Source organism: Schistocerca serialis, chromosome 4 (assembly GCF_023864345.2).
Source record: "Schistocerca serialis cubense isolate TAMUIC-IGC-003099 chromosome 4, iqSchSeri2.2, whole genome shotgun sequence".
In the NCBI taxonomy this organism is placed as follows: Eukaryota; Metazoa; Arthropoda; class Insecta; order Orthoptera; family Acrididae; genus Schistocerca; species Schistocerca serialis.
Genome location: NC_064641.1, coordinates 598,144,745 through 598,171,785, shown reverse-complemented (window position 1 = coordinate 598,171,785; position 27,041 = coordinate 598,144,745).

The following is a 27,041-nucleotide window of genomic DNA, read 5'->3' as shown; positions in this document are numbered from 1 at the left end:
ATCACTGATCCCATTTTCAAGGAGGTTAGGTCTGTTTCTTGTCAACAAATCTACTGTATTTCTGTTTCACAGGAATTTTTCATTTGTCATCCACCATCCCATTATAAACCTGTATTTTCTCAATCAATGGAAATGATTTTCTCTTCCAACCACTATAGCAAAACTTGGAAACAGATGTACCAGAACATGAATGTTTTCTCAAAAGTTATCAGCCGCTTCTGTGACTTACGTCTAGTAGCTGGTAAAAGGATACAATTCATATTTTATCTCATTTGTGATTTTTACTTTTATCTCTTTCGTGTTTGTTATTCATGCTCAAAGCATTTCACACACAGACTCAATTTTTAACTCAGTTGATTTAAGATTCTTGCCAACAGCCCCATATATACTACCTCAAGTCCTAAAGAGTCTATTTTTTTCATAAACATTTATGTTTGCACTTGCTGTGCTCAGTTTCTGGTTTTAGCTATCTCTCTGCACTGAGTATTATGTGTGTTCCAGAGTTTTTTCATAGTGCTTCAAACTGTGGCACTTTTGTGAATGTGTTGCAATGATATGGCCTACTTCCGGGCTGCTACATGTCAGGATGGGCAAGAGAAATGGTGAAGGAGAGGGCAGATTCATGCTACAGCTTGCAATTAAACAGTGGTAATATTGATAGATGTTCATTCAAGCATCCTCCGACAGCTCGCCTCGGCTGGACTGTGTGTGTGCAAATGCAGCCAATTGCAGAATGTGCTGACATCTCAACCATGCTGGTGACATCCATTGTCCTCGGTTGCGGGTGGCAGCTGCCATGATGCTGTGTGGGTGGCCCACAGTCGTAGATTAGCATAGTCCACAAGGTCCTATGGAGTTGTCAGGAAGTCACTCCCAAGTGTACTCATCCCCATCCCATCTCGTGCGCTTGGGTGTGATGGCCAGCCCTAGATGTCCTAATGCCAAGCAGCAATGCCGTGGTCACCTTCCAGGGTTCGACTAGGATAGTGGCCGACGACATCTTTAAGTGGTTAGGAGGCTGCACCTAACCTACCTGTAATGGAAACAGCTTTCAGTCCTTGGCCCAAGTCCCTCCAAGGGCGGAGGCTGGCCGGAAGCAAGCTCCCTGTATCTGTTGAGATTTCCCCAAGTCTCACAGCCACCACACCGGCGCATCTAGCCAGAACTTGATGAGTTAATCAGTGGGAAGGTTACGAGCCAATCTTCATCACCCAGTGGTAGCTATGGTTTCTCTGAAGCACAAATGCCAGTCATTCTCCCCGTTTGAAACTCAGGCAGAATGGTGGCTCGACTGAATGCCTTGAGCCCCTAAGCATTTGTGATTGTACGCACCATGGCCGTGAGCAGTGTAGCAATCCCATCTGGCCAGGACATTGTGAGGTACTATCAACGATAGTGTCCAAAGGCTTAGTTGATTAGCACATTGCCCAAGCTGGCCTCCACTGCGTGGCCATGGCCACAAACATTTACGATTCGCATGCCCAACTTTCTCGGGGCACAGTGCGGTACGCCTCACCTCTTTGCTGACAGCAACACCAAACTTTAACCATTATCTCTCCATAGATTTCTCCACCACTCTTAAAGTGCAGTTTCCAGAACCTTATTACAATATAATCCTTAATCTTTCACAATTTAAATACAGTTGTTTTATTTATATCAACTGTTCCATTGTTGGATCTATAGACTGTTCGCATCTGTATTTATTACAGAAATAAAATATCAAAATACGTAGTAGAAACATGGCACAACTGGTAGCTGAAGTGTTTATCAATATTAATCTTGTCCTGACATTTTTCATGAAAATTTTGAACCTGTTGTAACATCTAGTCCACTGAAATTTCCTCCTGCTGTAACTCAATAAATTTGTGTAATGAATGCATAAGTTCAGGTTTGAAGGTAGCATTAAGGTAAGTTACAATTTGGATGGGTGATGCCTGTAATGACCCTTCCAGCCAACGGAATGTATTCTGCATCAGTGCCATGACAGTTGTACCAGTGAGCATATCTCGAAGGTGAAAATCATTCCCGACTATCTTGCACATTGTACCATTAATAACACTACCTCCCTGCAACTCTAATCTCTTCAATGCCTCATAGCTCCCTTTTTCATAGCAATTTGCCAACACAGTGTCTGGCAAGAAGACCAAGTACAGCCAACGAATCCTTACCTTTTGGAAGTAAGACATGTGGTCAAGATTACCTTTTCACAATTGTCTCATTTGTTTTGCTCCAAAAACATACTTCCCTCATATCAGTCTGCCTGGACACACCACCACTCCCTTGAGTGTGCTTCTCCAAATGTGTTAACAATAAGTAGAAAACAAGAAACAAAAGCAAAGAAACTTGGCAATAACCCTACAGCAGTAAAAGAAAAATGTGTGTGGCAATTACATGAAAACGCTAAATCCATCTCCAAACACAACACAATGGACAACACTTTCACAGACTCAAATACTAATAATAAACCTAACACCAACATAACATTGCAAATTGTGACCTCAAAGCGTAAGGTATGCCATGTGCCCTATGTTGTGTAGCCACTAGAGAATCCTCCTTTCTGCCTGCTTCATCTTTGCATACTGGGTCGGTCGCAGGTAACTGTAGTAGCCATCAATCTTTAAATGGTTTTACCAAATACATGTGAACGATAGATGTTTTTTGAAGGAAACTGTATCTTTACATTAACCAGTGAGAGTATCTCCATGACCAGATATGGTGTGTGATATTTGGCCAAGAACTACTTTTCCTCTCCTTAGTGACCAATATTCAGCTGCCCTACACAATATTGCAATAGTTTACCCATGCACCTATTGGGTTGTTCCTGCCATTTCAAGGCCTTTTTTCGCCTTCTCCATACTTCCTGTATTCTTGTTGCAAACTTCTTTACTGATTCACAATCCCAACCCAATTTAAGACTTAAAATATGAAACAGGGATGGCATCTTCATCTCATACACCAACCCAGGTGGTGACATGCCTGTTCCCATTCGAATCTTAAGAGTTGTGTGCTCAAACCACATACAGAACATAGGTTATCCTCGTCATCTTGTCTGGCATTCATGTAGAAGCTTAACATCTTTGAAGTGGTCTTGTGAACACACTCCATCCTATTGTTGATTTGGGGGTGGAATGGGCTTATTCATTACTTCCAGATACGTGATGCATGGCATAGCTGTTTCATAAATTCTGAATCAAAGTTCGTACCCTAATTCATGACTAAGATATCACACACTCCAAACTTCAGTATCCAACTGTTAACTAATGCCTGTGCCATGGTACTGGGTGGCATTCATAACCATTACCGTAAGCCATGAAAAATGATAGGTGATTGACCATAAGCACATACCTATTCCATGCAGCTATTTTGATGAATGGCCTGCAAATGTCGGCTTCAAAGCCTTGGTAACCTCTGCAAACGGATTTTCTTATGTGAAATATCTGCCTTTTGCAAGCATGGTACACAAACTCTGACCTACTGCTAAATGTAGTGCTTCCTGTTCCTTCCACAACATGCCTATCTGTGGCTCATTGGCCACCATGACATGACAAGTGGTCATGAGCCTGGTGTAAAACCTCCATGTGAAAAACTGCTCTGATCACGACACGTGGTCCACGTTTTCTTCTCTACACAACAAATAATCATGTATGTTAAAGTGCGACTGTGAAACAAAAGTCTGACAATCTTTGTCCTCTGCCTGTGCTTTCTGCCACTCCAACTTTTTCCCAATGTACTCAACATTCCTAATTTGTGAGTTAATGTGTCTGCGTTCATGTTTTTCCTACACGGCTTATGGGTGACCTCATAATCAAACTAGCTAACCTTGAGAGCCTAATGTGTTAGACGACTAGATGGGTCTTTCAGACCAAGCAACCATTTCAGAGATACATGATCGGTCACAACTTCAAACCTTCAATGATACAAGTGAAACAGGAAATACGCAATACCATATATGACTGCTGACACTTCCTTCTTGGTTGTCTGATAGTTATGTTCCACCTTATTTAACTGCCTTGAAGTGTACTCTACTGGATACTCCTGTCCATTAACCATCTGACCAAAATACAGTTGATTGCTTCATTCAAAGTGTCACATGATGAACTGATTTTCAAAATATGGGAAAACCCAATATCGGGTCCAAAATCAATGCCTCCTTCAGTTTCTCAAACACTAGCTGACTCCCTTGTGCCCAATGAAGATTTATACTCTTTGTAAGTAATCTGTTCAATGGTTCAGCTATTTTTGCGAAATCCATTATGAATCTATAGTAGTGGTTACACAAACCACAAGCAACTATCTGTTCAATTGGTCATGGCTTTGGGAAAATAAATCAAGTTATGGCACTGATCCATGCTCAGTGTCAGGTGTGCTGACCAAAATCTACTACACACATCCTACAACCATTTCATATGCTCCCATATATCCTTTGAATAAACTATCATGTCATCTAAAAACACCATACAGGCTTTAGGCTTTAATCCTCATAAAACTCCATTCAGTAACCTCTGAAAAAGTAGCAGGTGCATTTTTAAAACCGATTAGCATCTGCTGCTGTCTCTAGTCCATCCTCAAGTGTTACTTCCAACTGATGCTAATCACTTCTGAGATCCAGTGTAGTAAAGTAATGACACTGGCCAAAATTATCCAAGGTTTCCGTAATATTAGGGATTGGAGAAGCACCTATAATGGTCTGTGCATTCAGAAACCTGTAACAACAGCAAAACAAATATTTCTTCATTCTATCCAATAATTTCTTGGGGATAATAACTGTATTTGCACTCCAGGACTGTCATTAGGTTCAATGAACTCCTCCATCAGTGCTCTTGTCCGTGACAAGAATTTTTGCTGTGTGCCAGGTCGGCACGTTTGCTAGGTTTGTAGTGATACATTGTATCTTATGAGAGGATGTCCATGAGACATCACAGAAAACAACTGGCCCAGCTGTTGGATGTAGCTCTGGTCTCCCACTGTGGAGCCAGCAGCCTGATGTGTGCCTGGTTCTCAGGCGAACATTTAATATGTCTGCATGTCCACGAGCTAACACATCGGCGGGTGCCTTGAGTCTCATTAGTTGTGTCTCAACTCCTGTATGAGCTAGCTGTTGGGGTCACGTGAAGAATGCTGAATTCAGTATTGACTTTGAAGTTTTGATTACATAGGTGTGGAAGAACAACTAATCTTGTAGAACAAGACAACAGAAGACTATATAAAGACAGATGACTGACTTTGGAAGGATGTACCTGTACACCTCACAGTTTTTCAGATGCTGGAAGATAAAGAAAGAAATAATATAGGTATGTAGTTTAATGTCATCTCATATTTATTTTGTTTGATGTTTAGTAATATACGAACATGTTCTCTGTTACTCTGCCATGTGATTTTTCCAGATTCAGAAACAAAGGAACTGATTTCTGAGTTCTCGTAGTTCAGAGTCTACATCTATAGTCATTCAGCATGTGCCGGCCTGGCACACAGCAAAAATTCTTGTCACGGACAAGAGCACTGATGGAGGAGTTCATTGAACCTAATGACAGTCCTGGAGTGCAAATACAGTTATTATCCCCAAGAAATTATTGGATAGAATGAAGAAATCCTCCTCCTTTATGGATGAAATTGCCTTCACTTTGTCAGCTGCAAAAAAGGTGGAGACATTCAAAGGTCATTGATAAATCCTCCATTTACTGGTCGTAATGCCAACACACACACTAAAAATCTTCTAGCTTTACTTAAGCAATAGTAAAAAATACACTTATTGAGGTCAAGTTCTTGGCCACCATAGGGAAGAAGTAAACTGTTATGCAATGCAAATGCTTCATCTCCAATAATACGTAAGGCATTTCCCGCAGAATATTCAGGATTGGCTTGGGAGGAGATAGTTCAGTGTGTTCCTCTGCAGTCTTTTCCATAAAGACGCTTCTTTCAATACACTTGCATCACAGTCTTTATCGTGAGCAGCAACATTCCTTAAAAAAAGAATTATAATTTGCATCCACTGCTAGCAGCAGGACTGATGAATAGTAACTTTTATAACTGAAAAACATTGAATCACTTTCTTATTGTTCGATAATACTGATGGGTTTACCACCAATGGCCCCTGTCCAGTTTGGAAAATTTGCAGTAATTTCAAACTGACACACCATAGTGATCCAGTCATGTTCCTCTGGAATGGCCCATATAGTGCCACATAATAACGACCACATCTTCATGCAAACCTCACGTACAATCCTACTAATGGCTTTTATTCCCAGTCTGAACAGTAATGGAGATCAGTGAGTGTTTTCTGTTGCAAGTTACCTGAAATAATAAAAAATATAATGTTTTGTTTCTATTCGGGTTTTTTTCTTTCAAGGACAGATGCTAATAAAAATGGTTTAATGTCAGAGCTAATAGAATGAAATGCCACAGAAAATTAAACAGAATAGGAGCGGTTCTGGAGCAAACAAGAATGTGTGTTTTATGAGTAACTAAAATTTCTATTAAAATAATACACAGACAAGAAAGTTCTGCAAGTATGCCATATAATAGTGACAATGTAACCCCTGCTGATTCACAGAGTGAAAAACATTGTCACCAATGTAAAGCTAACCCACAGAAAAAACAAGAAAGCTACAAATGAACTGGACAAGAAAATGCCATCATTGATTCATATATTGAGTGGGGTCAAAGTAGAAGCAAAGCAGAGCCCTGCTAATCCAAACTCTGGTAATCCAAACATGAAAAATGTTAGTTTAAGTATGGAAAACTGTGCGGTAAACAGCTGTACATACACACTATTTTAATTTACACAGTACATTAACATTTACACAGTACATTAAACATAAGATCAGTTTGGATTCCGCAGAAATGTTGGAAAACGTGAGGCAATACTGACCTTATGACTTATCTTAGAAGAAAGATTAAGGAAAGGCAAACCTACATTTCTAGCATTTGTAGACTTAGAGAAAGCTTTTGACAATGTTGACTGGAATACTCTCTTTCAAATTCTAAAGGTGGCAGGGGTAAAATACAGGGAGCGAAAGGCTATTTACAATTTGTACAGAGACCAGATGGCAGTTATAAGAGTCGAGGGACATGAAAGGGAAGCAGTGGTTGGGAAGGGAGTAAGACAGGGTTGTAGCCTCTCCCCGATGTTGTTCAATATGTATATTGAGCAAGCAGTAAAGGAAACAAAAGAAAAATTCGGAGTAGGAATTAAAATCCATGGAGAAGAAATAAAAACTTTGAGGTTCGCCGATGACATTGTAATTCTGTCAGAGACAGCAAAGGACTTGGAAGAGCAGTTGAATGGAATGGACAGTGTCTTGAAAGGAGGATATAAGATGAACATCAACAAAAGCAAAACAAGGATAATGGAATGTAGTCTAATTAAGTCTGGTGATGCTGAGGGAATTAGATTAGTAAATGAGACACTTAAAGTAGTAAAGGAGTTTTGCTATTTGGGGAGCAAAATAACTGATGATGGTCGAAGTAGAGAGGATATAAAATGTAGACTGGCAATGGCAAGGAAAGCGTTTCTGAAGAAGAGAAATTTGTTAACATCGAGTATAGATTTAAGTGTCAGGAAGTCATTTCTAAAAGTATTTGTATGGAGTGTAGCCATGTATGGAAGTGAAACATGGACGATAAATAGTTTGGACAAGAAGAGAATAGAAGCTTTCGAAATGTGGTGCTACAGAAGAATGCTGAAGATTAGATGGGTAGATCACATAACTAATGAGGAAGTATTGAATAGGATTGGGGAGAAGAGAAGTTTGTGGCGCAACTTGACCAAAAGAAGGGATCGGTTGGTAGGACATGTTCTGAGGCATCAAGGGATCACCAATTTAGTATTGGAGGGCAGCGTGGAGGGTAATAATCGTAGAGGGAGACCAAGAGATGAATACACTAAGCAGATTCAGAAGGATGTAGGTTGCAGTCGGTACTGGGAGATGAAAAAGCTTGCACAGGATAGAGTAGCATGGAGAGCTGCATCAAACCAGTCTCAGGACTGAAGACCACAACAACAACAACATTAAACATGTATTAGAAAAATTGGCAAGAAAACGTTAGGTTTAAACAATGAGTAAGAATGAAAGAAAAGCTGTCAAAGTTAATAAAATACAGCAGACATTTTATCCCTACTTTTTATGTGACAAAAACTCAGCCATTGTTTTTTGGCGTAATGAAAACAGTCTGTTATACGACGCATAGTTGCGCCATCGTCTCCTAAACATCAAATCTGCAGATGTAGCACTCTCCTTTGGCGCTTTCAGGCTCAACTTCCGTCATAGCAGTCCACTTCTTCCTGGTTTTTTGTCACAGCAGCATCAGTAAGGTTCTCCACATGTGCCCCATCCACTCGTCGACATCTCCTTCACTAGCTTCTTCACATCTAGGGATTGTATCATTTGTAGTAGATTTTCCACTTGGTTAACCTGTAATTTAGAGATGTCCACAGTTTTCTCAGAGTATTTTCTGAAATATTCTGCCATACCTCAGCAGCCCAATAAACAACATCCTTCACATTGATATTTTTCATTTTGTACACTAAACGAATGTTATCTATCATCTGCATTCTTAAAAATTGTTTTCTGCAAATCAGTTTTAATATTTGCAGTACACCCTGGGCCATCGGCTGTAGACGTGGTGTAACATTCAGCGCCAAAAACTTCGCCACAATATCTCCATCACATAAATGGCGCATTATCAATCAAAAGGATTGCACGGAGAGACAAATGATTTAACCTTAGAAACCCATCGAACAGGGGAACAAACTGGCCGTGAAACCATTCTTTCAACAGCATACCATCCATCCATGCTTTTTTCTGGTTGCAATAATATACGGGCAGGGACTTCATATTGCAGTTTTTAAAAGCTCTGGGCCTAGCAGATTTGCCGATCAGCATTGAAGGCAGCTTGTGATTACAAGCAGCTTTGCTGCACGTAAATAAAGTCACAGGATCTTTACACATTTTAAAACCAGGAGCTTGGTCTTCTGCTTTTGATGCCAGGCTTTTTGTTGGCAATGCCCTAAAATTAAGACCACTTTCGTCAGCGTTGTAAATTTGTTGTGGAGAATACTTTCCCTCTCTTTTTATTTTTTTCAAACTCACCCAAGTATTCCTTCGCTGCTTCACGGCCAGAAGAAAGCATCTCTCCAGTAATTGTTAGATGACGGATTCCGTGCCATTTTTTGTATCTGTTCAGGATAACAGCCTTCTCCTGAACCAGTGCTCCACTCAAAGGAGTTCCCATTTCTATTTCCTGCGTAAACTAAAGGAAAACAGCTTCATCCACTTTATCGTACAGGTACTGTTTCAAAGTCTGCCGAATTTCGAGTGTTTTTCCCCAAGACGTTGCACAGGACTGTTCAAGCTTCACTCGGTTCTTCTTCCAATCACAAAAGGTTGCTTTACCAACACCCATTTCCGTTGCCAGCTTAGATACATTCTCACCATTGTCTATCCGCTTCAAAGCATTCAGTTTATCTTTGAAAGTTAATGTTGTATGTTTCCGTTTACTCATGACGAAAGTACGTACACCACTACACCTGAACGAATACAATACAACTGTTACGCGTGCCAGCGATCGATAACTAACACAACCAAACGCTTTGCGAGCCAACTCGCAGGGCAATGACCACAGACGCTATACAGGTCTTAACAATGCACAACAACAAGCGCAGGGAGTGAGAGTGAGCCATTTTCCCCACACTTGTTACCATGGTGTACCTACTTCATTCTACAAACTCATCACTGTAATTCCAGCTAATCAGAACTAGGTCCAGTCCCTATTAGTTCGGATTAACGGGACTCTACTGAGTCTTTATTTAAAGGGGTTACACTAATTGTGGACAAATTTCATGATGAAAATATCGCATCAGCAGTCTCACAACATTTCCTAGAGTCATGGAGTACATGATAACCAATCTTTTGACGGTACGTCATCATACCAATCATCACAGCCTACTCAGCATAAGTTCTATTTGAGTCCTACTTCCACATGTCTAATGTTTAAGAAACTTTCGATTTTTGAAAAAAATATCAACAGTGATATTTCATCTTAATATAAAACAGATAACTTTATTCACTGATGTTCAACTTGGTGTAAAGGCCGTTGTGTGTAAATTGCGGTGTTCCTTTTTGCACAGAAAACAAATATTTCCTAATAAGTAAAATTCAGTTTGTTGTGTATTCACCTCAGTGTCACTGCAAGCATTTCAGGAGGAGTTGTTTCACATGCTGGTGTCTTCATGTTGCAAATGAGTTTGCAAAATAGACAATAATTTGTCAAACATGGTTTTTGATACCTTGAAGAATTTAACACGATTTGTATCGCCCTCTCATAGTTTTTTATATAGTTCAAATTTAAACAGATCTTATAACACAGGATGCATCCAACACTTTCTACGTTGACACTTTTTCTTTTTATAAAAATATTGGACCAATGAGAGTGCTGGCATCCATATTATCCATCCTACCACTCCACTGCACAGAGCTCGACTGAAGCATTTCCGGTGTGCCTGCCATCTCCGTGGACGAGGCTGCCTGTTTTTTTACTGGCTGGCAGAAACACTGACCGACTGATGACCATAGATGTTAAGTCTCATAGTGCTCAGAGCCAAACACTGACCTAGCGAAAATTCTTGTCATGGACAAGCACCCGTAGCAGCTGTAAATGTCCCGTTACGTGATACAGTTTTCTATGATTCAGTGTACTATTCCTTTTGGCATACAGTGCTGAGTTACCTGCGTTTCTGGTAACCATCCATCTGTACAAAACAAGTCGTTTTCTTCAACAATACCTTTTTCACAGCTGTGCAATCATTGCCCTTCAGACGATCCCCTTCTTGCTGCTGCATCAACTGTTTGCTGTGGCTTACATTCAGACTCGACCTATTAAAGTCTTCGTCAGTACTCCTAGAATGTGGCTATAACTTTCAACAGACTAACCTCGCCTCTGCCTGAGTTATCTATGCTCACTGGAACCATATGTTCCCCATTAACCGTACTTGTGTGCGTTATGCTCCTGTGCGCAAAACAGTGTGAACTGTCCAACTCCTCTTTGCTTGAGGGTGGCTCAACCACGTGCACAGCCCCACGTGCTAAATTGGTACCCCACTGGAATTCACACTACTATTTCTGTACCTGCTGGTATTTTATACTGCTGATCAATCTTCAGTGAAGTTATCTGTAGTTTAATTGGCATCACCTTCATGACAGATGAGCCCTGTGACATGCCTTTATTTGCAATTGTATCACCCATGTGGAAGAGTGTCCCCCTGAGCTCAATCGTGTGTTGCTGAAGATCAATCCTAGCATGATATTTGTCGAGAAATTCTAGCCTGAGAAGCACTGGATATGTTCACCCACATATGGCAAAACATCCAAGTGTTCCGTAAACTTAGTTTTCCCAATAGTAAACTCAAGTACGTCATGCACAATGACTCTATTGCCAACCCCACATATCTTAAATCACAGTGGCCCGAGTCTCCTCCTGCTCACCATGTCCAGACTGGTAACGGAAATATGCGCCCCTGTGTCTACGACAAACCACTGTTCCACAGCACTCACTAAGCAGAATATTGTCTGTGCACGAATTTGCGCTTTTTTAGCATCTACTGGGACGGTTTTTCAACAGTCGAAGCTTAACAGCCACTTCTCCCGACAGTGCTTCCTATTCTGACAATCTGTAGCTTGGTAGCCGTTTTCCCCATATGAGTAACACTCTGGGTGCCTACACTGTTTCTGCATATGGCACAGTTGACCTCCAAAGTGAATAAAAGGTGATGTACCTGTTGCTGCATGGCAAAATATTCTTCTCAAATTCACTGCAATTCCAAAAGATGCTGTTAAATCACTAGGATTCTCATTGTAAATCTTCATGACATTTCTGCGAGTATTCCATGCAAGAAAATGTCTAATGCTCTGTTTTCTGCTTCCTGCAGTAACACCTTATTGCCCTCCACATTCTAGGTAGAAACATACATCTACACATTGACTTTGCGGATACTGTCCGAAAATACTTCCAGTGACTCATTACGTTCCAATGACAAACTACTGAGCTCCTTGCCAAAAAAAAAAAAACTGTGTGCAACTTTGTTTTTGGCAACGCCGGTGTAATTTAGCGACTAACTGTTGAAATTACTGTGCTTTACTGAGCGTTTACAATACATTTGAGCTGGCTTCCCCTGCAAATCGCAAGTTCGCCACACAAAGGGTTACTTCGTCTGACCAATCACTTATTGCAGCTGTAGTGGTAACATCACTAATGAATACTGTTTGTTTTATTGAAAGGAGATTGATAAGTGCAGCTGCAGCTGGATCGAAAGAATAAGAAGAAGAACCCGTCCCCAACTCTGCCTTATTTTCCCCATGACTCGGACTGTGATTGAACCTGAGTAGCTTTGAAAGCCTCAAATCTATGAAGGAGTTCCTCATACTCCTACTTCTGGCAAGAATTTTTATTTGTTACATGTGAACTTGATCTGTTTGATTTGAGCAGCAACAGACTCTGTAATAGCAATAACTGAGAACAGATATTGAATCAAACATAAAGTGAGACTCACCATACATCACACTGTTGAGCCAATATTGCTGAACTGGAAGTATGTGAAGTGGCGCCCTATCAGACTATTCAACACCAAACCCCAGTGTTTGGATACCCAACAATCACTTCTCTCACCAAATCATACGTTTTGACCGTTGGACACTTTTCAATAAAACATATTTTGTCGGGAAATGTAAAAACTGCTTACAGACACCAACTGCAATGACCCAGGCTATGTTGACCACTACACATCAGGATAGGTGACAGAAATGGTGAGGGAGAGGGCAAGTTCATGCCACAGCCTGCACTTAAACAGTTTATTCAAGCATCCTTACACAGCTCTCTGACCTCCCTCAGGGCTGCACTGTGTGCATGTAAATGCAGCTGGTTGCAGAATGTGTTGACACCCTGATCATGCCAGTGATATCCATTGTCATGGGATGCAGGCGGCAGCTGTCACGGTGTCATGTGGGTTGCCTGCAGGCGTAGACGAGTTCAGCCTGTCCAAAACCTCTGGAACTGTGTCACCTCCGAACCTCTCATCACCATGTTGCGTTCTTAGGTGCGATAGCCGACACTATACCGGAAACAGAATAACAAAGTGATTGGCAATAAAGCACAGCTGAGTGTAGAAGGGGACGCTGTTGTCAGTTTACCAGTATGTGCGCATGCATTATGATTGTAACAGCAACAGCTATGCGGTTTCTTACTGGACTAACTTCTCACGCTGCCTTTTAATGGGCGGTATTGAGTTCACTTTACAGGACCATTATATCCTTGTGGCTTAACAAACGACTCCTATACATAAAACGATGCCATGTTCCTATTATTTGTATACCCCAACAAAAGCTACAGGAGGAACACTGTTTTTACAATTATCAGAATGAATCACGTTCAGTTGTCGTATTTGTATGTAAAGGGTGTTAAAATGGATCTGAAACATTCGTGTAAATGCATCAACTAACAACATTAAAATAATATAAACTGCTGAATACTTAAGTCACTGTTGTGTGTATGCAGTGTGCCATACTTGTGCGAAGGACAATTTATTAAAAACGAGATGAGATCTATTGTGCAACTGCATTACACGCCATTCAGTCAATAATACAAAAAAAAAAAAAACGAATTAAGGCAAAGGGTTCAGAATCTCACTCTTCCTTGATACTGTTGTCAATGGAGATCTCGTTCATGGACGAGCCACTAGAATTGCCCAAGGATATAACTAAATTTTCTATATTACTCTCAACACACACTTCACTTTTCCACACTTCTTTAACAACCGTTTCTGTGTGGCGTACAACATTTCCCCACGTCGTTATTTGTGTCACTCCTTCCTCTAACAGTCTTTGAATTTCTGTGACAGTGAGGCTTTTGTTATTTGTTGCCACATAATTTTTAATTTGTACTCAAATAATTTCAATGGTGTTAAAGTGGCAGTGGTATGGTGGACGCCTAACCACCCTGTGGCCATGTTCTTTAGCTACCTCGTCCACAACTTACTGAAGCTGTGGTTTATTTTTCTTTACTATTTCCAGAAGCTCCGCCTTACATAAATCGTCCTGAATTTTCACATAATGGCATTTCAACCATTCAACACTGTCGCCTTTTTTGCCATCATTAGAGCTTTATCTTTAATAACTGTATGGTATGTGGCATTATCCATTAAAATGACAGAGGGCCTATTTAAGTTTCCCAGTAGTTGCCCTTTGAGTCGCTTCAGAAAACTGTCGTCGTTCATCTCCTCACGGTAGTCATTTGTTTCCCTCGATTTGTAAATGAGTAGACAGGTACAAAACCAGATGCAGTTCCTGCTAAAATTCTTGAACCTTTTCCAGCAGGACAGCAATACTTTCACATATGCTATCATCTGTCCAGTCTTTTCTGACAGAATGGTCGGCGTTTATCCAGGTTTCGTCAAGCCACACAATGTCTTCAAACAGCACTTTAACTATAGTTCTTAAAAATCAACAACGCCATGCTACAATGCCGCCCTTCCATTATAAATTTCCATCCATTAATTTTTTTTACGGCGAAAACCAAGAGCTCTGACAACCGTTTAACAAAGACGTTTTGCTGCCACTGAATAACTCTGCCTCGCGAAGAGTAACTCAAGAGTTTTGTAACAGTTGGATATTGTTTTTTCTTGTAAAGGTGCGTGTCCACTAGCAAGTAACTTCTGAAAGTACTTGTGTTTACATTAGTACTTGCGCAAGTTGACTTCTGCATGTCGCTTCGGCAAGTTAATTTCACGAACTTGCTGCAATTACTTGCGGAAGTGTATCCACTACAGTTCGCGTTGTGAGACAGGCAAGTTGTAGATTACAATGTCGTGTGCACAAACCAGAGCATCCGCCAGTGTTGTTGTATTGTTATTGTTAAAGAAAAAGTGACGAAAAACAAAAAGTTAAGAAAAAGAGAAGTGTTTGGGTAAAGAAATGGATACAGAGCCGTTTACTGAACGAACTGAAATCAGAGGACTTTGCTCAGATTACAAACTGTCTGAGAATGTCTTTTGCAAGTTTTGAACACCTCTTGTCAAATATTCGGAAACAGGATACAAATATGCGGTGAGCTAAATCACCAAGAGATCGTCTTTTAATTACCGGTACTCTTCGATTTTTAGCCACAGATAAGAGAATAAAACACGTAAATGTCAAATAAACATTTATTGTCAATAGTCGTACATTTTTATTTATTTCACTGAATTACTTTTTTTATTTTTGGGCGATAGTTTTCACTCTTTGATGTACCTTTTCCAAGTACCCGTTTGCACAATCTCTCGAGTTGTTACGGACTGCTGTGTGGCTCTATATGAATGTTTGAAAAGAGAATATTTGAAGGTTAGTATTTTGATGATGCCACGTAGTCTCCAAACACCTGACGTTCATCAACAGTTTTGTGCATCGCTCCTAGTGCCTTATTTAGAATAGTGTCTGAATTTTCCTCGGTATTTTTTTTCAAAATTCTTCTTTCCTGTGATTTTTCCTAGACTGTATCTATCGTACACTCATTATCTTCCCTGGCGTTTTCTGATCCCTAAAATAAACATTGAAATGTAATATTTATCTTCAAAGGGATAAATTTCAGATATAATTTTGTTTTCTATAATTTTAGGTGCCTTCAACAGAAGAAGAATGAATACGAATCGCTACTGGTTTTGAGAATAGATGGGATTTTCCCAACCTGTATTGGCGCTATGGATGGAAAACATACAGCCATACAGGATCCCAAGAAAGAGGCAGTGTGTACTTTAATTATAAAGGGAACCACAGTATTGTGCTATTGGCACTGATTGGAACTGACTACAGAGTTATATACTTCGATGTGGGCATTGATGGTAGAATATCTGATGGTGGAGTTTTTAATAATTGTAGATTGTCAGATTGTCTTGAGTCTAATTCTTTGACTGAACCAGTTCCTCGAAATTTACCCGGTAGAACTGTGCAGATACCGTATGACATTGTTGCTGATGATGCATTTACGCTAAAAAATTATATTTTGGAGCCCTACCCTTTTAGAGGCCAACCAGTGCCAAGTTGTGAGTTTAACTATCGCCTCTCTCGAGCAAGAAATGTGTCTGAAGGGGAAGAAGCCTGGAAATACAGAGGCCTTTAAATTTCAATTGATTTCTGTTCAGTTGAAAAAAAAAACAATACGCATTGGAAATTATTGCGTCAGAATTCGACACTACAGAACCAGAAATAATGAAAAAATCCACAATTTGCATACGCAATATAATCAAGAACTAAATAAATCGAAGAAAAGAAAAAGTGGACAAAGTTCAGACGACTTATACAAAAATAAATGGAAATTCTTTGAGTCCATGAAATTTGTTTCGTTCCTACATACCGAAAGAAACAGAAGATAACATGTTAAGTGAAACAAATTTAATATTCTGCATATAGTATTTATGTTTATACTCTCATCAGAAATAGGGGCCCGCATCTCGTGGTCGTGCGGTAGCGTTCTCGCTTCCCACGCCCGGGTTCGTTTCCCGGCGGGGTCAGGGATTTTCTCTGCCTCGTGATGGCTGGGTGTTGTGTGCTGTCCTTAGGTTAGTTAGGTTTAAGTAGTTCTAAGTTCTAGGGGACTGATGACCATAGATGTTAAGTCCCATAGTGCTCAGAGCCATTTGAGCCAGAAATAGGGCTGTGTGCAACCCGTAGACCCTTACATCACTCTCCCCAGAGAAAAAGAGCAACCACAGGTGGCTCAAAACGACCTCCTGGGCGTTATGAATCTATTTCGCCATTTGTGGCATCAGAAGGCATTGCACGATGTATTTCATTTGCAGACACAGTAACGTTCGGTACAGAGAAGCGTGCCTTCAAGATGACAATTTCATACATGACAAGTGCTGTTGACAAAAGACAAATTAACAAAACCAATAAAAACACGATGCTGACAATCAAATATGCATTAACATTACTGGATGAATCGAAGGACTTAATTCTATTTGCTGCTTCAATGAAATTTAACTCATTATTTGAAGAGATTACATTTTTATTGATGTCCTTAATTAAATTATTGTCTTCAGAAAAACTTGATAAGGAATGCTTTCCATATGTTAATATGTATGAATCATTGTAATAATCAGATAACATTCTAGTTAATGACAAATACGCAATTGCATGAAATGTAGTTGGCAACACACTAAGCATGTCAAATAGTTCACATGATAAATCACAATGTGTGGCATTCAAGATTAATCCACTATTGTTCAATTTTAGCGTAAAGGGTAGCTCGGGTGTAAATGTGACATCAAGGGTGGAGTGAAATGAAAAAATTATACCTTCAGAACATCATTTAAGAAATGGATGATAAAGATGCGTTATAATTCTAGGGCAATCATCTCTTGGGGAATGATTCATAAACAATTCTTTCTCTCAGCTGTACGCTCTGCTGTCTAAAAATACTGCTGATAAAGGGCAAATTAACTTACATTTACACATATGCAAATCATTTTCATTTAGGGACACAAAATATCTCCGATCCTTGCTGATCCATAGATAATCATTCAGTACATACTTAACATGAATACCTGCCTGTCTCCATTTCACAGGCTAAGTATAATGTTATACATTTCGAAATTATGCTTTGATCTAGCAATGGGAATAGAAACAATAACAGTTAATTCATCTTCAGTCATTAAGGAGTGTGTGGTGATTAACTTATAGTAAGCATATAAATTATAACAGTTAACAGGGTAAATCATAGTATATGTTGCATCTAGCTTTCGTTCAATTGATAGTAGGATCTGTAAAAATTGTTCTGGATTTAGTAGTTCACTGCTCAAACAATCATTTGAACTACTTTCTAAGGCTGTTCTCAAGTTAAGGGCATCAATTCTAGCATTTGATAAACTATCAGTAATCGTTAACAAAAGAGTGTTCAAATCTAAGTGTGCACTCACAGAATTTAATCCTTGGAATAGTTCTTGGATATTTGCGTTAGTTTCATTATGAAGTACATGGAAATGAGATAAATTGCTTTACAATGAGTTCAATGAAAACTGTGTGGTTAGTAATGGTTCTTTGCTTATTATTTAATACGATAATTTCATTAGAGAGGTTAGCTGAATCTGTACTGGACTGTTGTTAAAGAGCTAATATTTTGCCTTTAACTTCCATTAGATCTCGACTAGTTAAAGTACAAAATACAGTACAAAGGATACTCCCTCCATAATCAAAACAGGTACGTTTATACCTAATTAAAGTTTTGTGTGGCAAAAGCTTTAAAAAACAGTAAATCTCTTGTTCATAGTCAGCAAATATATACTCTACCTGCATTTTGGGTGTGATCCAGTTATTGTACCAAGATTTGCTTCTTTACAGAATTGGACTGTTGCTGGATTTCACTCAGATTGTACTTGAGGACAAGTTTTGTATTACTTGTTGAAACTACCATGTCTGATCGTGGTTCAAACAAAACTCCTGTACTCTGTGGTACTATTACTACAGCATTACTAGAATACGCTATCATAGCAAGCATTAGAATAAAAATGAACTTGGTTAATTAGTTCTAAATACTAGAGTTAACAATGAACATAAAGTAAATGAGTTTCTTGTGGTAACCTGTGGAATAAAAGGTTTAGTTTCACTAGTGCAATAGCTTCATTACAAAATTATCCAAACACATTCACATAAGGACATGGCTGAAATAAACACACACATTGCACTCTCAAATACTATAGATGTTTTACACGTTTGTAGCGGTGTCAGGAACAGGATCGCTTGGAATGTGGCGATGCCTCGGCCTTGAAGTCTGGACTGTGAGCTCACGATTCTCGCTTTCTGGGTTTGAGAACAGTAGGTCTGCCACTCACTCAGTCCTCGTAGTCTTGCGATACTACAGGAAATCTACCCACAAATGGCTTTACACGATTGACATGAACGACAATCGAACGAGAGGGCAGTTGGAGCTTAAGAGTGACTGGCGACAACACTTCCAAGATTGGATATGGCCCTTTCCAAAACTTCTTAAACTTTTTGACTTGACTCTTCTGTAACACTAAATTGCTCAGATACACAAGATCTCCAACTCGATACTGTGGCACTGCTGCTTGACGGTCGTGTTGTCTTGCTTGCTGAAGAAAGGATTGATGATTCCGCTGTTTCACTCCGCTCTATGCTTATACATATTAAGAAAGAATGATGGACTGATAAAAACAGTTTTAGAAGGTTACGTAGAAGGGAAAAGGAAGCGAGGAAGGAAGAGATTTCAGATACTGGATGACATGATGGACAGTACAACATACAGCAGCCATAAGAAGGAAGCAATGGATCACAGAAAATGGAGAGGCAAAGGACTTGCTAATATAGCAGATAACTGATGATGATGGTGCTTCCTTTAGCTTGCGTGCTAGATCCCTTACATGTTCATTGCTGATTCTGGCAGTCGATCATGCAAAGTCCATGTTGAATGCATTCTTCTTCCGTAGACGATTTCATATGGACTTAGGCCAGTTGAGCTGTGCATTTTGACATTGTAACAACTTACCAAGTACGGTAAACAGACATCCCAATTGTCGTGTTTGCTGCTCACATAATGGCTAACCATTTTAATAATTGGTCTGTGGACTCGCTCGACTCTTCCATTTCCTTCAGAGTGTGCTGGTGTAGTCCTTAACTAAGTTATTTGCATGAGCTTACAAGTCTGTTTAAGTAATTCACTCATAAAATTGGTTCCTAGATCACTAATTGTACTTAATGGTGATCCAAACTTAAGAATCCATTCTTTTACAAAAACTTTAGCTACGGTCTCAGCGCTCTGATCAGGTATTGATACCATGAGAAGATATCTATAGAAATGATCTAATATTGTCAATATGTATTTGTTTCCATCTTTAGTCTCGGGCAACGGTCCTACGACATCTAGTCCTACTCGTTCAAATGGTTCACTTGTTTCTGGCAGTTCTTGCAAAATGGCTTTAACTTCTGAGGTCATCAATCGCCTAGAACTTAGAACTAATGAAACCTAACTAACCTAAGGACATCACACACATCCATGCTCGAGGCAGGATTCGAACCTGCGACCGTAGTGGTCGCTCGGTTCTAGACTGTAGCGCCTAGAACCGCGGCAGTTCTTGCAATGGTGCTTTATTTTTTCCTACATTATTCCGCCTGTTACAGGAATCACATCGTGAAACAAACTCAAAACGTCAGCTTTGCGGCTCAGCCACCAAAACATCTGAGCTATTTGAATGTTTTTTGCCTTTCTACAGCAATGTCCTTATAATAAAGAATCATGTTCCTCTCTCATGATTTGCTCTTTCATTCTTTCTGGAATAACTAGGCGTTTTCCCTTACTAGTGATTTTGTACAATAATCCATTTATTTGGACAAAACTTTGATCATTTTTCCATAATTTGCATTGTGGATCTTCTTCCTGAGCTGCCTTTACCTCTTCTTCTCGACTTAATGTAACACAAACATTGACTTTTCGACTCATTGCATCAGCATTCACATGTTGTTTACCAGGTTGGTGAGTAACCTTAAATTGGTACTCACTCCATCTTAATGCCCATCTTGTTAATCTGGAACTTGACCCTTTAAGCTCAATAACCATTTAAGTGCGGCATGATCTGTAATAACTATAAATTCTTTTCCTGCTAAGAAACATGTTATGTGTTATACCAAAAAGCAAAACACAAAGCTCCTTCTCAGTAGTGGTATAATTACATTCTGCTTTGTTTAATTGTCTGGAAGCAAATGAGATTGGGTGTTCATGACCATATACTTCTTGAGACAAGATTGCACCTATGGTAAAATTGGATGCATCCGTTGAAAGAATAAAAGGTTTACTGAAATCTGGATAGGCTAATACTGAGGCTGTGGTTAGAGTAGGTTTAAGTTCTTCCATTGCCTTTTTGCATTCTGTTGACCGATTAAATGTGGCTCCTTTCTTCAGTAGCTGTGTCACTGGAGGTGCTATATTCGCATAACTGGCTATAAGTCATCTGTAGAAATTTGACAATCTCAAGAATGATTGTAGTTCTTTCAAATTCTGTGGTTCAGGAAAATTCTTTACATCTTCAGTTAATTTTGGATCAGATCGAACACCTTCACTGGTTATAAAATGACCAAGATAGTAAACTTTACTTTGTGCAAAATGACATTTATCCATTGATAAAGGCAGGTTTGCGCTTCTTATACGCTCAAAAACAGCTTGTAGTCTCTCAGTATGCTGCTTCATGTTTTCAGCAAAAAATTACATCATCAAGGTAAACAAGTGCTTGTGTTGGGGTGAGCCCTCATAAAATGAATCCAGCAGGCGTTGAAATGTAGCTGGAGCATTACGAAATCCAAACGGCATACGAAGATACTTGTATAGTCCTGTTGCTTTTACAAATGAAGTTTTTGTTTGATCATCTGGATGCACTGTTAACTGGTGATAACCACTTGTTAAATCACATACTGAAAAAATTCGACATCTGCCCAGGTAATTCAAGGTTTCCACTAAATTTGGTAAGAGGTAAATGTCGGGTGTGGTCACAGCATTCAAAGATCGGTAATCAACACAAAAACGTAACTGTGGTTCTCTTGATTTGTTCTTTTCAATTACAACAAGCGAACACCACGATGGGTCTGACGGATGTCTTGGTTTTATAATTCTGGCTTGTAATTGTTCTTTAACCATGCCTTCTACCAACTCTCTTTGACTGAATGGTATTCAGTAAGGTTTCTGTGTGATTTGGGCTTCATTCCCTGTATGAATATGATGCTGAAGTAAATGAGTGACAGGTAAATTTGCACGTTCTCGGAATAAATCTGCATACTCCTACAAAACAGGCGCTAAAATCTTCTGTTCATCAGCTGTCAAATGCTCTATCTTCTTCCAAATCTTACGCTTCAGTGCATTGTTAACTTCGTCTCCTCGCTGTAATTTTTCGGTACTGTGTTTATAACTGCAACATTTGTTACCTCATCTGGAATGTGTATTACGTAACTTTGACTTATGTTCGACACTTCAGCAACTTTTGTTCCTTGCGGCAAAACAACATCCTCATTGCTCACATTCGTTATTGTAACTGGGACTTTTGCGACATTCTGTCTCACCATTGTAGCGATACCTACACTTCTAGCAACATAACAATGCATTGTATCCAATAACTTACTTTTCTCGGATCGCTCAATTAATAACAAAGTTCCTTCCTTGCATCGGGGTGATTTAACTTCAACGTAGATTGTCTTTCCTGCTCCCTTGTGAATTTGCTGAGGCTGATCAATTTGAACATCAACTCGGACGGTTTGGACTGATGCATCATTTGAGCGCTCCATTCCCATGATGTCAGTATTGCTGCTCCATTGAGTATGACCTGAAGAACGATTTCCAAGGTTGCAGTTACTACGGCCTAGTCTGACATTCCTTTCTGCGACAAATATCTCTGCCTCGTTAGCGGACAAGAAATCTAATCCAAGTACACCGTCGTAACGCGTTTCGTTATTTGAAACTACTTGCACCATTGTTGTGTATTTATCTTTATTTTCACCTTCATCTTGGCATTGGCCTAGAATTAATTCTACGTCAACTTCTCCATAGTTACGTAGCTTCCCTCCGTTTAACCCTCGCACTTTTAATAATGGCGGTTTCAATTTATCCCGTTTATCTACGCAACACCACATTAATGAGGTCTGTGCTCCTCTGTCAATAAGTAGTTTGATGTTTCTCCCACGATATACAGCACCTATTACGAAGTCATTTTCGGTCTGATTTTCGCTGGAACTAACAGGCAAGGGGCGGACTGAGTGTTGGCCCATATGTCCCAGTACTCATTTAAAGGTCTGGCAGATTGTCTGTTGTTCGCAATACCTTTCTTCTGGTTGCGACAATCTCTCGAAACATGACCCTGCATCCCGCAATGATAGCAGATTCGATTCTCTTGACAATCATTACGCTTGTGACTCAGCTTATTGCATCAGTAGCATTGTACTGTTGTGTTGAAAACTGTGCGTTCTTGTTTCTGCATCTCATTCAGTCGTCTTAGTGCTTCAACGAAACCAACAGCTTATTCTACTGCTCCCTGAAACGTTTTACAACGCGCCAATCTAACAGCTTTGCTTACTTTCTATCCGTGCAACCCATGAATGAATTTGTCCAAGCCTCTCTGGTCGGCTTTGAACAACTGAATGCGATTTTCATTTTCTACAAACTCGTACGTTTGAGCGTTGATGTTTCGAATTCTGTCGGCAAACTGCTCGGTAGATTCGTCTCATCTCATTCACAAGCTGTGAAGCTGCTCTCTGTAAAATCTGATCGCGTTTTTACGTTTAAATCTCTGAACAGAAATCGTTCTTAACTCATTGTAATCTTCTGTTTTCACGCAAATAGGCTCCGTGCTAATGAAATCTTGTGCTGCTCCATGAATTCTTAATTTGGCAACCATTAGCTTCTTGTATCTGTCCACGATCCTAACAGGGTGGCACCTTCAAGTTTACGAAAAATCACTTTCACATCATATTCAGGTTTCCCACTGAACACTGGTACTGATGCCAATAATGAAAAATTCTTTATTGTTGTTGTACCTGTACTGCATGAAGTATAATTTGCCAAGTCTTTCGGAATAGAGATGGGTCGAACTCGTTCATTCCCGTGAACTACTTCATTCATTTCACTCTTTGCCGTGAAGCATTCAAGTGAAGTAGTTCATTCATGAAGTACGGAAGCCTGGCGAAGTTGCCCAGTTCGCCGCTCAGCCGCGGCTACGCTCGCTTCACCTCGCTCGTACAATAAAGCTTCGTAATACTTCATAATTTTACCAACAGATAGTCGAACTATGCAGTAACGTACACGCAACGTTTTGCGTCTTACAGCGTCTGACGTGAGTTAAATAGAGCATGGTCGAAGGGGACAAAGGAAAGATAAACAGAGAAGCATGTCACATATAAAGAAGGTATTACGTTTAATCTTGCTCGACATTTTCTCATGAAGCGCCAAAATAAGTCTTCATCTGCCAAGTGAAACCTTATTTGTTTTATTCATGGACTGAAAACTAGGGCTACCAACGAAATGCAGTCCAATTTTATGTTCCTTTTAAAATTTAATCCAAAATGGAATGAGTATGTTTACCACGGTAACAGAGTCTATATACCTACGTTACGTAATTATTCAGAAGTTTTCCTGTAGATTTTAATTTTGTTGAGAATAATAACCCTCTAAACTCAAAACGTAAACTGTCACTAGTAGTCATTGGTACGATTTCAGGTAAAATCCCTCATTATTTTATTCGTAAAGCAGTTTTTCTTTCTGTTCACGCTTATACAATGGCTAGCAACTCACGATCGCCTAAAAGTAGTGAAATTTGGGGTTTCTTCGCCGGTTTAGGTGATGGGAAAGCAAAGTGCAACTGTTGCTCTAAGTGTATTTCACCGCGCGATTCGTCGACAAGCAGTAGAGGGAGGACTGAAGTAAAGGGAGTGAGTGAAGTGACGTAGCGCCGATGTAGTGGAAAAGGGAGAGTGGAAGAGAGTGAGTGAACTAGACAAGAGTGTGGAGTGTGCTATCTGTGAAGAGTTTGAAGTGCCAGTTCATTGAAATTGAGTGGTTAGTTCACACTTCAGTGGAGTGAAGCGTTCATTTGAACGACTCATTCACGAGCTCCTCATCACTATTTCGGAATGTTACGTTCGCTTCTTAGCTTTTAACTGCCGAATCTCTACTTGCAGTTCATTAACAACGGTTTGTAGATCGGCACCGTTATTCTGACTGGATTGCGACATTTCGTCTAATTTAACGCCAATGAGACACTCAAATGTAAAATAAAAATCCATCACTGCCTTTCGTATTGTAGCCAAACTGGAGTAGACCAACCTAAATTCCAGCATTGGATGTCCCTGCATAGTCGGAAGACGTTCACGCTGCTGCCTCGTCTTCAGGATTGTAGATTATCCATAATTATCCCACTTCTGACACCACTTCTATAAGGGGGTGGTTTGTGTTGTTGCCCGGATGATGATTACGTGAACATTTTGTCAGGATTTGTAAGCAGTGGGTCCTTGAGGTACAGCAATATGCAAACATGAGAAGCAAGTTTAAACAGTTTTATTAACAAAGGCGGATTATAAAAAACGCACACTACGCGCAGCTATCATCACTGTGTCTGACATCCTAACACCGGCTAATTACGGTCATATCGAAAGGCTCCATGATGAGCTAAGAAAACAGACATATTTGCGCCCGAGGCCGCACTAGTTAATACTGCGCGCTGCGGATGACGGCCAGTCGCGTTCTCCCCGTTGCAGTGCGGCCTGACGCACGTCTGCTGACCAAACAAATTGTCAGCAATCCAGATAGGCCGGCTGGCAAGCGGAGGTCCGTGCCGTTCGGCTGCGTGCAACCCATAGATCCTTACATTGTCTAACATACATATTTCAGGAATAATCTGACGGTGTTTGAACTTTATTCACATCATAGCTTAACACAAATTGGAAATTATGTCATCACCAAATCGACAGGACTAATGAGTTAGGTATTATCAGACAAGGAATCATCCTTTAATAAGGGAGAAGAACGACATAAAAACTGAGATGCACTTCTGTCTGTGGAAGTAGCTTGCATTTTAAAATCTGGTTTCTAAATACGTAATAATTACATAATCTATCTGAAACCTTCTGGTGTCTCCACATCTCTTCCGTGCACAAAATTTTCTTTCAGGATTCTTACACCAAGTTATTGTTATCTTTAAATTGTGCCCTGTACAAAATTCTACTTGGCGTCTTGCTGTTTCATGTTCAGTTTTTCCTTCTCTGCCTTTTCTTACTGTCAAATTGTACTCACCGATTATAATTAAATTTTCATCTCCTTTAACATGATATATTTTATGCCCTCATAAATTTTTTTACCTCTTTGTTATCTGCAAAAAAAGTTGCACTACTGTAGTGGGCTGTGGCTTTGCCTCCGTGATGGCTACAATAAAGCATTCGCTTTATTGTTCGTAGTAATTCACCCGCATGTCTATTTTCTTGTGCATTATTAGACGATGACCTGCATTGCTCCTATTTGCTTATTTGTTAATAGCCCTGAACTCACCTGGCCAGAAATCTTGTCCTTTCTAACATCAACCTATCCATTTCTCTCTGACCTGTAAATACCAGATTATTATTATTATTATTATTATTATTATTTTAAGCAGGCAATATACTCTACACAAGTTAGGGACCATTTTACTTCTGAAAAACTTCACTGATGAGGATGCCATCCTCATGAAACCATATAGTACTGCTGCATGTCCTCAGGAAATACAATACCTGTATTTCTCCTTTGCTTTCAGCCATTATTACTAAGGACATGTTGGATAATCCTCATTAACTGCTGAAATGGCCGCTGATTCTCTTCAGGATCCATGTTACTGTGGCCTCACCACAGACACCACTACTATGTAGTTGCGCATATGCTATAGTCATATGTATAATAAAGCATGTAAGCCACCCACACTGAGGTCCACATTTCAGTTGGGTGGTATATATGTGAGTATATATGGAGAAGTAAAACCTACTGTTTCCTTGTACACTAAACAGTGGACAATTACAAGAGTTAAGATGCCACAAAAGAGCAACATAATGAAGCAAAAATTCTGCCATGAATAATCAATGAAGGACTAGTAAGACCAATGACATATTTAGGAACTCCATGCATCTGCAATCATACGGGACAAGTTTTGTATCTATTCTTACAAAGGTTGGATTTTCTCCAACTGAGACATTCTGCATATTTTGTTTGTACATGTCACACTTGCAATGAAATTGCATATAATTATCTCCATTATTCTGTGTAAGTTTAAGCGGAAAGACGAAAATTTCAGTATATGCTAGGAAAACTGAGGTAAGAGAGAGGAAAATACCTTTACATAAAAGGCTAAAAATCTCATCACAGAGGAATAAGAAATGATTGACCGATTGGATTAGAAGAGGGGGAGAGAGACCAAACTACAAGGTCATCAGTCCCTTGTTCCGAATAAAAAATGCCACAAGTGTGAGAATAAAATGAGCGAGACTGACAACTCAAAACGGAATGAAAGG